The sequence below is a fragment of the Bos mutus genome, chromosome 19, assembly GCF_027580195.1.
Source record: "Bos mutus isolate GX-2022 chromosome 19, NWIPB_WYAK_1.1, whole genome shotgun sequence".
Lineage (NCBI taxonomy): Eukaryota > Metazoa > Chordata > Mammalia > Artiodactyla > Bovidae > Bos > Bos mutus.
The window spans coordinates 43,627,048-43,644,361 of NC_091635.1; the positions used below are offsets into that span (position 1 = coordinate 43,627,048).

General features: G+C 52.1%; 1 non-coding gene across 1 annotated transcript; it reads left to right on the forward strand.

Moving 5' to 3' along the window:
* The first annotated feature begins 16,900 nt into the window (after positions 1 to 16,900).
* Positions 16,901 to 16,972, forward strand: TRNAT-CGU (transfer RNA threonine (anticodon CGU)). The gene has a single exon. It is a non-coding gene; the product is annotated as a tRNA-Thr (tRNA).
* Positions 16,973 to 17,314: the final 342 nt, after the last annotated feature.

Genomic DNA, 17,314 nt, shown 5'->3' on the forward strand with positions numbered 1-17,314 from the left:
CCGTGCACACAGCAGAGCGTGAGCCTGGGCAGTGGCCGTGGCGCCATCTGCGCCGTCAGCTGTCCTTGTGTTTTGCGGTCCCTTTGCGAGGGGCAGAGGGTCGTGGAGGTGGGCGGGGGCGAGGTCAGCCGTCAGGAGTTACTGTAATGACGAGAGCTACGGGAAGCTTGCATTTCAGATACTGGACAAAATGATTCTACCTCTGGGGACAAGGATTGAAAAGCATTCTAGTGCGACAGGCTCTTTGACCCCCATTCCTGTTTCCCCCTGGGAGTGGGGGCAAAGTGACGACCCCTTCCAGGAGCTTGAATGCCTCACCAACCTCTTCGGCCACCTTTCAGGCCCAGGTGCTTGAGTTCGGAGAGAAGGAAGGAGGTGGGGGAGGGGGGACGTGTCGGGGGTCCTCACAAGCCCTTCCTGCAGCCAGCAGCCCCCTGTGAGGCTTGTGCACAGTATATCCAAAGGACTCAGGCCTGCAGAGGAGCTGGAGGTGCGGCGGGTTGGGGATGGGGACAGCCGTCATCCTGAGGGTTCTTGGCACTTTGAGAGTTCTCCGTAAACCTGCCCATCCCTGCTCACCTACCTCTCCTTTCCTGTCTTGGTTTTGTTTTTTAAGACCATGAAAAGCAAGCGGCATTCACTTGGGTGTACATGAAGGATTCAAAGAAAAGGGAAGCGGGTGGGGACAGTCTAGGGCACATGTTGACATTGGGCAGCCAGAGACACGGTCACGTCCCTGTCAGCCTCGTTTCCGGGGGCTGCCTTGTAGGAGAGAGGCGTGGATGGACCCTCTCAACAGCTCCCAAGGGCTGGGAGGGGGCCTTGCTCACCTGTCCCTGGTCACGGCCTTAGGTTTGGGTTTTCAGAATCCATGCTCTGGGTTTGGCTCTGCCGGACAGTGAGGCCCCTCTGTCCCAGCCTCTAGAAACATGCCTGTATTTGGGTCTCAGCTGTGCTGGTGTGAGAGACAGGGAAGCTGCAGGGAAATTTTAGTCTTCCATGCTGGTGGTGGTGGTTGGTGGTTTAGTCTCTCAGTTGTGTCCAACTCCTTGCAACCCCAAGGACTCTAGCCACCAGGCTCCTCTGTCCATAGGATTCTCCAGGCAAGATACTGGAGTGGGTTGCTATTTCCTCCTCCAGGGCATCTTCCTGACCAGGGATCAAATCCACGCCTCCTGCCTCTGCAGGCAGATTCTTTTACCACTGAGCCACCTGGGAAGCCCAGTTACAGACTTTAAGGGAACAAAAAGGTCAAAAGACATAGCTATGACCAGGCCATGGCTATACTTGAACCGCAACAGAAACAGTAAATCAGTGCGGACTCCCAGTTCTGTTTCAAAGGTAAAGATCAGCCTGGTGACACAGTGGAAACACCCTATGGATCTTTCACGTGATCTTTTGTTCTAGGCGGCTGGGAGCAGATATGGTACTCTTCTTTGAGTTTTCCAGTTTGTCTCAATTTTGTGTGGCTTGTGAACCGTATCCTTAATCCAAATACAGATAAATGCGCATGGTCTTATTTCCAACATCCTCCCCCCTCCACCTGCCACTGCTGTTTGTTTCCTTCAGCACTTCTTCTATGAAAGAGAAGGCTTGGGCACATTGGGGACACATGTGTGCAGAGGAGAGAGGGCTGGGAGGGTGAGCAGGGACCTGGGGATTCGGGTGTGTTCCCAGTGACAGAGCAGGGCTGCGGCCAGGACTGGTCTTCATCCCGTTCCAGTCACTCTCGTTGGATTTTGTGACTTCTGTTTAAGCATGTGCATGGATCTGATCCCAGGACTTTGGGGCCACCCGCACCAGGAAGATGAGGATGGGGGGCGGGGCGTCAGTCTCCTGGGAGTCTCTCGACCCCGCAGGACGCTGGTCTCTTTGGGGCCCCCAGGGGTCTAAGCAGAAGCGGCAGTGGAAGGAAGGGATGGGAAGTGGGTCTCTCGAGAATTTGCTAAGAGGAAGGAATGGCATGAATGAAGACCGGAAAGCTGATGACTCACGCTGCGGCTTGGGTCTGGGTTTTATATGAGAAGGCATCCTGCAGAGAGGCCAGCCGGATCCGGGTCCTGGCCCATGGGGCTGGGGCTTGCCCTGGGAGAGGAGCATTTTATGGGTGATGGTGTATATGCTCTTTAGCCGCACTGATGTGGAATTCCAGGGGAGGCCGCAGAGGCCTGAGTTTATAACAGAGTCAGAATGTGGCATGGAGTCTCCACCCAGGGGAAAGTGGGTGGAGAAAGCTGTCAGCCTGAAGGGGGCTCCAAGGGAGCCGACTCCCCCAGGAAGCTCTGGTCAGAAAGCCGCCTCCGGACCTGGTCTGAGAAGCGGGCTGACTTTAAATTGAGGCTGAGTTCCATTTAACACATGCCCCAAGTTAAATCCAACCTTCTTCAGCCATAATACATCCAATAGGCTTGTTCAGATCCTGTAGCTTTTTAGCCTGAGAGGGGGCGATGCCACAGGGGTTCCAAGCCACAGCCCCTGTGCAGGTTCTAGAACGGGGTCCCAGTGGGCAGACCCTGCTCCCCCTGCGTTTTCTCCTTTGTTTCCTGGTTGAAGGTTGTGCTTTTATCTCTCGGTGGTGGGGCTGCTGGAGAATATACAGGATTCCCCCGTGAAATGTGAATTTCAGGCAAAACAAATAATTTTCAGTAGGTGTTCCATACAATACTTGGGATCTATGCAGTGACTTGTCTGCAGGTTTTAGAGGTGGTTTTGGGGTGAGGGGAGGGGGTTCTGCTGCAGGCTCACATTTGACATGACCCTGGGCAGTCCTCACATTTAATCAGAGCCCCAGCAAAATTTGTTGAACCAGCAAGTCAGTGTCTAAACACAAATTAACTTTGAATTGCCAGAGTTAGATAAGTTATTTTAAATTTGCAGATTCTTTGAGAATTGTCAGAGAAATCATCCTTTATCTGTAAACTCCTAATCTATTTCTGACCCGTTAAAAACAGAGTTTGACAACCTCCCAAAGTACCCAGACCTGAAATAGTAATAGTGATTCTCAACTTGGGCTGTGCATTGGAATCACTGGGGAGCTTTTTTAAAATGCTGCTGCCTGGGCCTCCAGAGATTTGGATTCCGTTGGTGTGGGTATGGCCCAGGCACCTGACTGTTCAGAGAGCTCCCCAAGTGATGGTAATGTGCAGCCAAGGTTGGGACTTCTAGGAAGCGGTTGGCCAGAGGCATAGAAAACCTCTGCTGGGCTTGTTAACCTAGGTGCTAGGTAAAATTGAATTCCCTTGCTGAGACGGTGGCTTTTCCTTTAATGATGTCAGACGGTGAGACGTTAGCAGACGCCCTGACACCCACAAGGGGAGGCCAGATGCCTTCAGGAGTGGGTAGATCCAGCTGTTCTCAGGAGCCTGGAAAATGAAAGTCGCTCAGTCATATCTGATTCTTTGGGACCCCATGGACTATACAGTCCATGGAATTCTCCCCTTCTCCAGGGGATCTTCCCAACCCGGAGATTGAACCCAGGTCTCCCACATTGCAGGCGATTCTTTACCGGCTGAGCCACCAGCCTAGGGGTTAGCAAACCTGAGTGGGCAGGTTGGTCTCTGCCTGTTGCTCATGGAGTTGGTGGGTGGCAGGTGTTGGGATGTATCAGTCACAGGCCCAGTGATTAAAGCGAGAGCAGAACAGAGTGGGGGTGGGTGCTGAAAGCAGCCCCAGAAATAGCAGCTACCTTCTGGCATAGCTGAGCCCAAGGCGATTCCCGCTTTCTGATCTGTTTTCAGGTTGGGTGGATAAAGGTCACCACACCAGCATCCCTCCCCAGCCCTGGAGGCTCCAGGCTCTAGTCTGCTGAACTCCTGGCCCAGCCAGGTTCTGGGGATCAGGAAGGCAGGCTCTTTTGTTCCAATGAGGGACTTAGTAGCAGGGAAGAGACCCGCAGGGGCCAGTGGGGCCTGGTGGACCGGGGAGAAATTAAGTCCTCTTTTCGTGCTGCATAGGTGTGTGGGTTTAATGCATTATCAAATTTATAAACCTAAGAGCTAATTATAGACGCGAACAGAACAGGGGATGTGTTGGGATGGTTGCGGTGCCCAGGCAATGACTTTGTTTGCCTGGCAGATCTACAGCGACTCTCTTAAGGGCTGAGGTGGGTTGTAGACTGAGGAGGGGGCAGTGCAGAACTTCAGAACTTTCCTCTAGGGCAGCCCCTCTCCTGTGATGCTTCAGGCTGGTGACGGGCCACCTGGGTGACTTTGAGCAAGTCCCTTTCCTCTGCAGACCCTGCCAGCCCATTCTGAGCAGGCCCGAGAATGGGCAGGGAGCACGAGGGGTGGGAGCCATGGGCCTGCCTGCCTGCCCGCCCGCCCTTCTGCCACACTCCTCTTTCTTGGGGGAACAGGCTGCCTTCTAGAAAGCGTAGACCCTGCGAAGCTAGATGTCACGTGACATTGGTGCTCCGACCTCGTAGGTTTCTCTTTCCATTTTTGTTGTGACCGTAAAGGAGGGCCGTCTGCCCGGCGCCACCAGCAGGGGGTGGCTGAGCTGGGCATCCCGGGGCCACCCCATCGGGGGTCTAGGCGCTGCAAGCTCTGGAGACAGGCTTCCCTCCCGGCCCTCGGCTTTGCTGTGCTGCACAGGCTGTGTGTTGTCTGCATGGTTTGGGGTCCTTGTCTTTGTGCCTTCTCCCCCCTCCAACCCCCATCACCCTGTACAGGAGTTCCCACGTTTCCATTGCCCCCTTTTCTACGTCCTCTCGGTTACCCTGGCCCTGTTCCTGCCCGAGCCCTGCAAAGTGTACAAAGCAGCCCTTCTGTGTCCACGCACCTCCGCCCCACGAGGCTGACCCCCCCGCACGCCGTCCCCAGGCCCTCCACTTGCTCAGCCACTCAGACTCGCTAATCTGGGACATGTTTCATTCCGGTCCCTAGCTTGGGGGTCCTGGGCCCACTCAGCGCCTCACCCAGCCTGCCGCTCTTTAGGAACCCTGCACACTATAAAAGGCTCTCTGTGTGCAAAGCAGCTTCTCCCACAAACCGCTCCCCGACTGGGTGTCAGTACCTGTAGCTGGCAGAGCGTACCTTTCTCACTTGGGGCATTGGCCTGGCAGTGATTGTCATGGGTCTGCAGCCACTCTGTGGGCCCCTGGGAGGATGCACCCGGGGCCCCCAGAAGAAGCTCCAGCTGCGTGGCTCCCAGGGCTTGACGCCGGGCCTGGGCTCAGGGCCATCGCCATCTGCTGTCTGAACAGCTTCAGACCCCAAGCGGGCAGAAGGAAGAGGCTTCAGGCTGCGTCCCCCCGACACCTGCCATTAACAACCGCCGAGCTCTTCTGCCCAAGGTGCTCAGACCCGGGTGCCGTTAAATCCCCCGTGATGTCAGGACCTCGCATCACTGAGGCGCCCAGCTCCTTCCACTTTCTCCGCTGGGTCTCCAGAGCTGAGAGGGATGAGCTGCATGCAAAGGCTCATCCAGGAGGTCGTCAGGTGCCTCTGACGCATCGTGGGATTTCACCCGAGTCTTCTGCCCCTGGAGCCTCCATCCAGAAGCAGGCTTAGCTCTGGGGCTGGGGCGAGACCTCCACATCCAGGCCCCAGCTTGGGGAGAGGGGGTTGAGGCTCCAAGGCTGAGTCCTAGGGTCCCGAGCCCTCTGCCTCCCGCCTGCTCCCGGGCCAAAAAGGAGCAGGCTTGCAGAGGCAGGCTCCCTGGGGAACTCTCGTGTACAGACCAAGATGTAAATAAACACTTTGCTTTTCTTGCCTGACTTGATGGTGTCTCTGTGCTGGGGGAGGGAGGGTGAAAGAGGGGAGGCCTGGTCTCGGAACTTCTGGGGCCAACCTCTCATAGGAAGAGCGGGCCTCACCAGGTAACAGTCTCCAGGGCAGGGCCTCACCCTGCAGACCCTCCTGTGAGCCTGCTGTCCCTGGGAGAGGAGATGAGGGTCCCATCATCATCCCTGGTGATGTTTGAAAACTGTCCTCTGGGCAGCCATGTTCGCTTTCTCAGCTGGGGCCTCCCAGGGTTTCAACTTGCTCTGGTCACTAGCTGGGTCCTGGTGCCAGCTCCCGCCTGTGTCCCCTCCTGTTCCTCCCCTGGGTGCCAGGCCCACATCCTCCACTTGAGCCTGGCTGAGTCCTGCCAAGCCCTGGAGGTGACCGGCCAGAGTCCCGCCCTCTCCTTGTCTGCTCCTGGTTGTTGTTATGCGATTCCGAGTGTTGACGGGGTTCACAGGCGCCCAGCCTCTGGAGGTAAGCTGTTGGCCCAGGCCCCCACACAGACCCTGGTGCCATGGGTCTGCCCGGGTGGGTGGACGGTGCCCCATTCAGTGCATTCACACAGCCTCCTGGGCTCACGGCAAAGTCATCTTCCAGCACTGGAAGTCGTGTGTTCTAGACCTTTCCTCCCCTCCATCCTGCTAACCTGCCTTTCCCTTCCTAACTAGGGTTGCCAGACTACAAGTCAAAATACAGAACACCCAGTTAAATCTGAATTTGAGATAATTTTTCAGTATAAGTATGTCCCAAGCAATACTGTTATTCATCGTTTATCTGAAATTCAAATATAACTGGGCCTCCTGTTCTATCTGGCAACTCGATTCCCAACTCCTTTGAGGAGCCCTCTCCTGCCAGCCAGGTGTCTCCAATTCCCGAGCACTGGACCCACACCCCAGTTGCAGAAACAGCTTCCTTCTTGGTGTGCCATTACTTTTTTTTGAGACTGGTTCTGCCCTCTACCCCAGCCATCCAGAAGCAACTGCCGGCCTTTACAGAATCTCTAACCCCCTTGCACCCTGGGGTGTGTGTTGAGACCTGAAGTCCTGAAAAGGTGAACTCAGTGTTGTCAAGGAAGCAGAGGAAAGCACAGTGAGGTCTTGAGATCCAGGGTAGGGACAGGGGGTGTCACTGAGAACCCCAGTATTAAACTTTCAACGTGCTGATGTTTCACAAGAATTAGGCCATTAAGCACCAACTCTGTGTTCATGGAAAAATTCTTACACTTGAAATCAGACCTCCACTCTCTGACTTCCATGTGACTGAGCAAGTTATCTGAGTTTCAGTTGCCTCATCTATAAAACAAGGGAAGTTAACAGTTCCTACCCCAGGAGTCAAGTCACTGGATGGGATCCGGTACGTGCTTGCATAATCAGAATCTGGATTTGGGAGGCAAAACTCCTCTTCCCCCAAAGGGTCCTAATCAGAATGTCTCCTCTATAAAATTAGTTTTCCAGCGTGGCTGTAAAAATATACCACAAGCCAGTGGAGGGGTTTAAAACAACAGAAATTAATTTTCTCAGTTCCAGAGGCCAGAAGTCTGAGGTCAAGGTATCAGCAAGATTAGTTCCTTCTAGAGCCTCCACTGTGTACTCAGTCATGTCCAACTCTTTGTGACTCTATGGACTGTAGCCCGCCAGGCTCTTCTGTCCATGGGATTTCCCAGGCAAGAATACTGGAGTGAGTTGCCATGTTCACCAGGAGATCTTCACAACCCAGAGACTGACCCCACGTCTCTTGCACCTCCTTCACTGGCAGGCGGGTTCTTGACCAATGTGCCACCCCTGGAGGCTCCAGCTGAGGGTCTACTCCATGCCTCTCCTGGCTGATGGTTACCAGCAGTCCCTGGTGCTCCTCGGCTTGTGGCTACATCACTCCAATCTCCCTTTGTTGTCATGTGACCGTCTTCATCTATGTATCCAGGTTTTGCTGCTTTTTTTTTCTGGTTGCACCGAGACTTAGTTGTGGCATGCAGGATCTTCAGTTGCAGCACATGGGATCTTGTTCCCTGATCAAGGTTTGAATCCCATCAACTCACCATCCCCTCAAATTTAGGGCCTCTTAGAGTCCTCTGGGCCCAGGATAAAGTCTCCTGAAGGGTCAAAAATACCTGGATACCAAAATCACTTAACCAACAGACTTACTCTGCCGGCTCCAGCTCTGTGACAAGTTTTGTGCCAGGCCCTGGGGATTTGGTACCAAAAAGCAAAGACTCTTCCTCTTGGAAGGAGAGACGTAGGTGACTTGCGTGATGAGAGGTACCAAGGAAGATGTCAAGGCAGGGATGGGAGCTGGGGGCAGGGGGATTGAGGCCAGTGGGCATCAGGGACAATTTCCCTGAGGACAGGGCATTTCAGCAGAGCCCTGGAGGATGGTAGGATCTGGGAATCACACGTGGAGGAGGCTTGTGGAAAGCTTGGTTCTTTCAGGGCACTGTGGCTGGGCGGTGAGTAGAGAGGTGGGGCTGGGGGAATGGGACAGCTGAGGCCATTCCGAGTGTGGTGGGTCAAGGGTGGGTCTCATCATCCATTAAGCGAGTGTTTTATCAGCCACCAGCACCTGACAGACAGGGGGTAGGGCAAGGAAGACAGATCCGTCCCCCACGCTCACGGCAGAGCAGCTTCTAGAAAGGGAGGTTATCAGACCTGGGTGCATATTTGAATCACCTGGAGGAACTTGAAGCCCCATGGATATAGGGACCCAGCCCAGTGATTTGATTTGAATCTACCAGGTGAAGGGTGGGGTTGGACACGGGTTTTTCCAAAGCCCCCCCGGGAGATTCCAGCGTGTTGAGGGCTGAGAGTCATTGCATCATCATTCTGGAAATCATCTGATGAATCAGGGGAAGCCTCAGGAGGAAAAGATGGAGATGGCCAGGTGAAGGAGGTTGGGAAGGACATGGAGAGCATATGCAAACAACCAGCAAGGCAGAGGTCAGAGGTCAGAGGTCAGGGCTGTGCATGGCAACCACTAAGAAGCGTCTTTAGCTGGGGGCCGCCTGGACAAGTTCCAGAGAGCGGCAGGGGGACTAGGTTGCTGAGAGAGGAAAGGAGACGTAGGCAGCATGGACTCAGGTAAGGCCTGATTTATTTTGTCCTGGTTTTGTGTGTGTGTGCTATGTGAGATGGGGAGTTTGCATCACCAGGTTTGGGTGATCAGGGAGTAAGGCTCCTCATGGCCGTGCTGGGAGGGTCCACTCAGCCAGCCCATCTCCAGAAAATGACTAAACCACGCCCAGGGTGGAAAAGGCTCTGACCCGGGACCCTCAGGAGAGGAGGCACAGCGCCCCCAACGATGGAGACCCGAGACCTGTGGCCAGCCGGGGACCCCCGGGGAGGGGCGAGTCGGGGTCAGTCTGCCTGTTTGGCAGCTTCTGGACCTTTGAGCCGTGCAGAAGTGGGATTCGGCCACAGTTGTCCCCTATGGTCTGGCCCCACCTCATCCCCATGCCTAACGCTGTGTTTGGCCCACAAGAGCGAGCGACGAGGAGGCGGTTCTCTCGTGTGGCTGAGTCTCCTAAGGGCTCAGCGGTGTTCTGAGTGCTTGGCATGGCGAGTGGGGGTGGGGCTCTGTAGGAGGCATGCGCGTGAAACTTGTGCAGCCCGTTTGGCCCAGGAGGGATGGTGGGTCCGCCGTGGGTCAGCCTGGTTGGCTGGGCTCCACCTTGATGTGGGCTGAGGGGTCAATAGTGCCCCGAACCCACTGGGGCAAGGTTGTGGGCTCTATAAGCCCAGGGAGCCTGGAGCCAGCTTCAAGCCAGTTCTTCTGGAACTTACCAGGGGATGGGGTTGGGGATGCAGGAAGCTCCCCCTCACTCTTCTGCTGTCCCTGGTATAGCCCTGACTTTCTCTCCAAGGTCTGACTTTGATGTTGGGTTCTGATTTGGGCTTTATGATACTTGTGAGGCCTCTAGGTTAAAAAAAAAATAATATAGGAGCTCCTGAAAGGCCCAACCTAGAGGGCAAAGGCGCTGAAGTTTGAGCCTATTTTCTATATCCTTTGCCAGCACTCAGTCCAGGGGAGCCTGTGAGACCTTCATCCCCTGTTTCTAGCCCCACAGGTCCCCTCTGGCTTCACTCAGCCTTCCCAGCTTATCCAGTCCAGCAGGCCACGCCCCCAGAACACAAGCTAGACTCTCCTGGTCTCTAGCAGCGTCAGGCCAGACGCCCAGGGCTTCCGCCTACCCTTGTGGTGCTGGGAGCAGGAGGAATATTGTTAAGGTCCACGCTGGAGGCTGTCATGGCTAGGAGGAGGCTAGGAGAGGAAACAATCCAGCTTGTTCCCCTAGAGAGCCCACAGATGTTCCCATTTTTTTGAGGTGGGTGTGGTCACAAAGGAGACCCACCCGGTACCTCTCTGCCTACCTGTACGTTTTGAGGTAGCCGGTCACACAGCAACAAATGCATGAAATAGCAAGTCTTGGGAACTTCCCTAGCAGTCCCATGGCTGCGACTACGAGCTGCCAATGTAGGATTTGATCCCAGGTCAGGAAACTAAGATCCTACATGTTGCATGATGTGGCCAAAGTAAATATAAAAGGTTTAAATAAAAGTTTTTAATAAATAAAAATGCTGGAGCATTTTCAGCTCAACCAGGCTTCTTTTCAGATCAGTCTTTTCCCCAAAGATATCCACCCAAACAGGAGCCATCTTGGGGAACGACTTGGTCCATCGGGGCTCTGACCTCAACTGGGAAGGTGTCTTAGGGTCCAGTAACCCCCTGGGGAATCCTGACTGTCCATCACCACAGGATCCTGTTCAGGGAAACGAAAAGTCCCAAGGGCTATAGCTGCTTAGGGCTGGGCTCACTAAGCCTTCTACCTTGTTCGGGGGCTTCTGATTTTCATTTATTCCATGATTCACCTGTGAGCCCCGCTCATCCCTTTAAATTACAGACACCTGCAAGCGTTTTGTTAGGAGGGACGATTCTACCAATGAGGGGTGGAGTCGGGAGAAGGTGAATGTCTAAGCACTGAAAAGGGAAAGAAAGAAAGAAAAAAAACTAACCCCGAGTATGAAAAGCAGTCTTGATTTAAATATCGACACGTGGTCATACACGCTGCAGAAAGTGTTCAAGCTGTGTTAAATTTTTTTCTCCTGCTAACGGCAGCCTTAAATTAGAGCTTTCATGCCGGCAAAGGGACAGTGAATCTGAGCATAGGAAAAGTGTCAGGAAAAGGGTCAAGCTACCTCAAAACCTAGAGGTAGGCAGAGAGGTACAAAGTGGGTCTCCTTTGTGCCCACATCCACCTCAAAAAGTGGTCACAGAACAACAGATACATGAAATACCAGGTCTCGGGGACTTCCCTGGCAGTCCTTTGGCCAGGACTCTGAGCTGCTTATTTTAGCAGTCAATAATGAATAAGGTGGTTCAATTCTTAATTAATGCGGGGCTATGGCTAATAGTTAACAAACTCTCCCATTTTGTGGATGAGACAATTGAGAGTAAAGAACTTCTAAGGAGCCACTGGGTTTGATCCCTGCCAGATTCATCCAGCATCACAAAGGTTTCAATTACTCCATGCAAATAACCACCAGCCCACACACCTAGAACCAGAAAGTGTGTTAGTTGTATGTAACCTTGTATATCGGAGAAGGCAATGGCACGGCTATGTAACAAACTCCCCTCAAAATGTAAGAGAACAATTTATTACTTTTCCCCGTTTTGCGGGTAGGCTAGCAGGTCCTCTGTAGACTGTGCCTGGATTCACTCAGGCAACTGCCCTCAGTTTGAAGGGTCAGCTGGCCATGGTCTGAGGTGGCCACACTGACATGTCCGGCAGGTGATGCTGGCTTTCTGGCTGGGAGGTGCCTCATGGCCTCTCCTCCTTGAATAGCTGGACTGCCTTCCTTACACAGTGGTCTCGGGACTTCTAAGATAGTGAAGGCAGAAGTTGTCAGGTCCCTGGAGACCTAAGCTTTTGCATACCATCACTTTCGCCACATTCTATTGGTCAAGGCAAGTCAGATGGGCAGCCTAAGGATGGGGTAATAGACCCTACCTTCAGGTATGAAAAGCAGCAAGGAATTTGTGCTTGTTTTTTAATCTCCTTTGTTGTTCAGTCGCTAAATTGTGTCCGACTCTTTGCAACTCCATGGACTGCAGCACGCCAGGCTCCTCTGTCCTCCACTGTCTCCTGGAGTTTGCTCAAATTCATGTTCTCTGAGTCAGTGATGCTATCTATCTCTTCCTCTGCTTCCTCCTCCTCTTGCCTTCAATCTTTCCCAGCATCAAGGTCTATTTCTAACGAGTCGTCTCTTCACATCAGGTGGCCAAAGTACTGGAACTTCAGCATCAGTCCTTTTAACGAATATTCATGGTTGAATTTCCTTTAGGATTGACTGGTTTGATATCCTTGCCGTCTACGGGACTCTGAAGAGTCTTCTCCAACACCACAATTGAGTCTACTACATCTCTTAAAGTTACAACTCTCCCTCCTACCTCCAGAATTTCCTATCTTCCTTCTCTGCTTTATTTTTCTCCCTAGTACTTATCACCATTGGATGTTTTGTTTATTTAAGAATAGAAGCTCCACGGGCTTCCCTGGTGGTCCACTGGTTAAGAATTAAGAATCTGCCTGCCAAGGCAAGCAACACAGATTCGATTCCTGGCCCGGGAAGACCCCATGGGGCAACTAAGCCCATACACCACAAGTACTGAGCCCCTGCTCTAGAGCCCTCAAGCTGACTCACTGACAGCAGTGACCCAGTGCAGCCAAAAATAAATCAATAAATATTAAAAAAAAAAAGAAAAAAGCTCCGTGAGGGCAGAGATCTGCGATGCTTAGTTTACTGCTTACAGCCCCAGCATTGTGAACAGAGTCTGGCACCTAGAAGGTGCTCAGCGAGGATTTGTTGAATGACTGGATGATTTTATGACTGCATTACATGGAAACAGGTATGACCTGATGGTCAGCTAGGAGCTGGTGTTCTGGAACCAGCTCTCACCTTGCAGTCAAGCTTCAGAGCATCTTTCCCAAGGCCAAAGCTCTCTATTAAAAATGGTACACATGCATTTAGGAAATAGAAGTTAGGCCATGCTCTTTTGGCTGCTCATTCCTGGAAGAATGACAAAGTCAGGCTCCTGGGCCTACCCAGCTGAGAAGCAGACCTGGACAGGCCCACAGGGACCCCTCCAAGGAGCAGCCCCAGGGCAGTCAGGGTCGGCCCTGACTCATAGCAGGGAGTCAGAACAAAGGATCAAGAATTAACTACTTTTTAAAGTGTGTGTGTGTGTGTGTGTGTGTTTTTAAGGTATTTTTAAAATAGACTAGTTTTTAGAGCAGTTTTAGGTCCACAGCAAAATTGAGTGGAAAGCGCAAAGTTACTATATCACCCCTCCCAGCCTCCCCTGATGCACAACTTCTAACATCCTGCCCCAGGGTTGTACACCTGTTACAAGCCATGAAATGATCCACTTTTAAGGACATAGGATGTGCTCATCTTACAATGGTGAGAAGAGTGAGGACACCGTGAAATACACTAATGTGCATGAGTCTGTCTCTCCTAACTGTATTACATATATAGTGCATTTCATCAAATTTGATCTTAAAAACTTATGTGCCACTAAAAATTGCTAATTGTAAGATTCCGTTAATTGTAACCAGTTGTCATAACTGACTTCTAATTTGTTAAAAAGTGAGAAGAAAACTTGTATCTCAGAATAAATGAACTGTGTGTTTGATACATACAAGAATGCGGGCACTGTGCTGCTCTCTTGTGGTAAGACTGCGGGTCTTTTGAATTCTCCTTCATATGCTTTTAAAAATCTTCCCGTCTTTCGACAAACGGTGCTGGGAAAATTGCATATCCACAGGCAAAGGAATGAAGTTGTGTGCTTACCCTAACCATGCAAAAATTAAGCCAAAATGGACTAAAGACCTGATAAGACCTGTGTTGATATAACTCTTAGGAGAAAAGGAGGGAAAGCTTCAGGACATTTGATTTGGCAATGATTACTTAATGTCACCAAAAAATGGCAAAAACAGACAAATGGGACTACAGCACATGGAAAACTTAAGTACAGTAAAGGAAACAAGAGTGAAAAAACAACCTAAGGAATGGGAGAAAATATTTGCAAACCATGTATGTGATAAGAGGTTAACATCCAGGATATATAAAGAACTACAACTGAGAAAGCAAAAAACCCCCATAAACCCAGTAACCTGATTTAAAAGTTAGCAAAGAATTTGAACATTTCTCCAAAGAAGATAAACGAATGGCCAACAAGCCTATGAAACTATGCTCACCATCACTAATCAGGGAAACACAAATCTCACCACAAGGAAATTGTACAACCTCACGCTTTTTAGGATGGTCACTATAAAAGCAAAACAAGTATGGGCACAGATAGGGAGACATTTGAACCCTTGTGCAGAGTTGGCGGGATTGTAAAATTGCGTAGCCCCTCCAGACAACTGTTTGGAGGTGCCTCAAAAAATTAAAAATAGTTTCCATACGGTCCAGCATTCCCACTTCTGGGTATATATTTTTAAATACAGGATCTTTTTTTTTTTTGAAGGTTTTAAACTTTCATACACAAAGAGCTAGTATGGTTTCTGCATTAGGTAGATGTGCTGAGTGATCCATTTAAGGAAGTTCAATTAGTCCAACTTAAGCCGATGTCCTGCGCATACTGGCGGGAACACTGGTGGCACATATAGGGGCCGTATTTCTGGATCAGACCTGGCAAGAGCGAGAACCGTGACCGAATTTTCTCAGGTGGCTCCAGTAGAGCTACTGGCGACCCATGTTACTTTCTCGGCTGCAACGAGGCAAAAGGCAACACAGGATCTTGACATATTTGCACACAGCGCCCCCCTTCACTGAAACATTATTTACAATAGCCAAGAGGTAGGAGTAAACTAAAGGTCCAAAGACAGACGAATGGATACCTTACAATGGAATACTGAGCCTTGAAGGAAACTGTCCTATGCAGATGAACATGGATGAACCTAGAGGACCTTATTTATGCTCAAAGAAGTCAGTCACAAAAAGACACTGTATGATCCCACTTCCATGACGTACCCTGAGCAGTTCAGTTCTTAGCACCACAGTAGTTGCCAGGGGCTGCGGGAGAAGAAATGGGGGAATTGCTGCTCTGTGTTTATAGAGTTTCCATTTTACAAGATGAAAATGTTCCAGAGACATCACATAGCCTGTAGTTAATACGACTGTACACTTAAAAATGTTTGTAATTTTTACAGCTTTTCTCTGACCCCATGGACTGTAGCCTGTCAGTCACCTCTGTCCATGGAATTCTCCAGGGCAGAATACTGGAATGGGTAGCCGTTCCCTTCTCCAGGGGATCTTCCCAACCCAGGGATCAAACCCAGGTCTCCTGCACTGCAGACGGATTCTTTACCAGCTGAGCCATGAGGGAAACCCATAGTTTTTGTCAGTTTCCCCACATCTCCAAACTATACTTACTGTACTTTTTAAAAAGTTCAACAAATAAGCAAGAATGACTTTGATGGTGGAGATGGCAGGGTCATCAATAGTGAATAGGTCTGGCTTATGTCCCCTTTTCTGACACTGCTGTGCAGGAGGGCAGGGCGTTGAGGAGGCTGGCAGTTGACCACACACTGCTTCGGACAAGAGGGTGCCTCTTCCCCATCCATCCCACTCACCTCTTCTGCAACAGACCCTATGGCCACAGGCCAAACAAGGACAGAGGGACATAGTTTCTTTTATTTTTAAAAATATGTTTTCCCCATTTTTATTTATCACACCACTTAGCTTACGGGCTCTTATTTCCTCCCCCAAGGATAGAACCCATGCCCCCTGCGGGGGAAGCACCTAGTCTTAACCACTGGACCACCAGGGAAGTCCCTTTGCTTTTTTTTTTTCCTTTATCATTTATTTTGTGGGAGTTTGCAGGATCTTAGTTCCTTAATCAGGGATGGAATCCCTGCCCAACTGCAGTGGAAGCCTGGAATGCTAACCATTAGGCCGCCAGGAAATTCCCTTCCTTTTTAAAGAAAAAACAAATAATAATCATAATAAATCATGATAAAAATAAAAATAAATCATGACAAAAATCATAATAAACACTCATATATCTCTATCCTCAGCTTTTTTTGCCTCTTTCACACAATAGAAACAAAACATTATAAAGTCCCCTTTGGTGCCTTAACTCCAGTCACCCCCTCTCTATTTTTCTAATGTTTTTACTTTTTCCTTGCTATCTTTCCCTTTGCGTTAGTAAACGGTACATCTTGTTCTACGTCTGAAAATCACACTTCCTTTTGCGCCCTTTCTATGCTGATTCCTTTGAATCTGGATCATTCCTTTCAAGAGTTACCTATTGTTCCGTGATACGAACAGGCAATCAGACACCTCCATTCAGGTCATTCTAGCACTGTCCCCAGGAACATCCTTGGGGCATCTCCATGTGCGCCTACATCTGCCCTCCTGGGCCAGGCCACCGGGTCTAAACAGATATTTACTCCCGAGTTTCCAGCAGGAGGCCCGTGCCGGGGGAGTGAAGGGCGAGAGCAACCGAAGGTGGTTTTGCTTAGTGACCTGCCCCTCGGGGTCAGGGAGGCTCGCTCACCTCCCGTCGTCCCTGCAGCCCGGCCTCCATCCCTCGCGGCTCCCTGAATCTTTCTCCGGGGACAAGTCTCGTCCGTGCCTAAAGCGCCCTTCTAGCCCACTCGGTTCCCGGTGCACTCGGTCTGAGCTCCTGCGCGCTGCCCCCAGTATCTTGCTGATGGGGTGGAAATGACCCGGCCAAGGTCACAAGGCGGCGCGCGGAGCCGGCTGAGACGCCAGCACGGACGCCCTGCCTTGGCTCGCCGGCCACCGCCGCCGTCTCCGCTTCGGCTCCGTAGCAGGCGTCGGTCTCGGTTTCTCTCCGCCCGCCGCCGCCGCCGCCTCTTTCGAATCCCCCCGCGGGCCTCTCCGCAGGCGCCGCGCCCCTGCGGGCGCCGGAGGCGGGGCGGAGCCGGGCTGGCTGGCGCTGCGGGTTCGCAACCTACCGCGGGCAGAACGGGGGACGGGGTGCGGCAGGTCTCGGCCCTCAGCACGCCGCAAGGGCTCGGAGAGCCGGGTCCCGGCCCGCGGATCTGGAGGGCCGGGCGGCGGGGCCGGGGGCGGAGCTGGGGGCGAGGCACCGCCCCTCCCGCGCCTGCACCGCCTCCCCTCCACTGAGAGCTTCCACCGCTCCCTCGGCTGTCAGGCGCGGTGGCCAAGTGGTAAGGCGTCGGTCTCGTAAACCGAAGATCGCGGGTTCGAACCCCGTCCGTGCCTACCCTTTGAGGGTGTGGGTTTGGTCGTGGGAGCTTTAGCGTCCCACGTGTGCTGCCCACTTCCTCCGTGATGTGGCGTTTTTTTTGCTTTTTACTTTCCATGTCATTCCTGGCCTCCTCGAGTCCCACCCTTCCCCCTCCATCCCTAGGCTCCGCGGTCACCAGCGCAGGCCGGGCCAGTTCGCGCGCTTCGCCGGCCGCCCTGCGCCTTCCCTCCCCGGAGCCCATCACCCCGCCGCAATGCGCAGGGCGAGGCTGGCCTGAGATTCCCGTGTTACCCGTGGGGACTAAGGCCCGCACTAGGTACCGCATCGTTCAGCTGGAAGGCGCCTTTTCCCTTTCC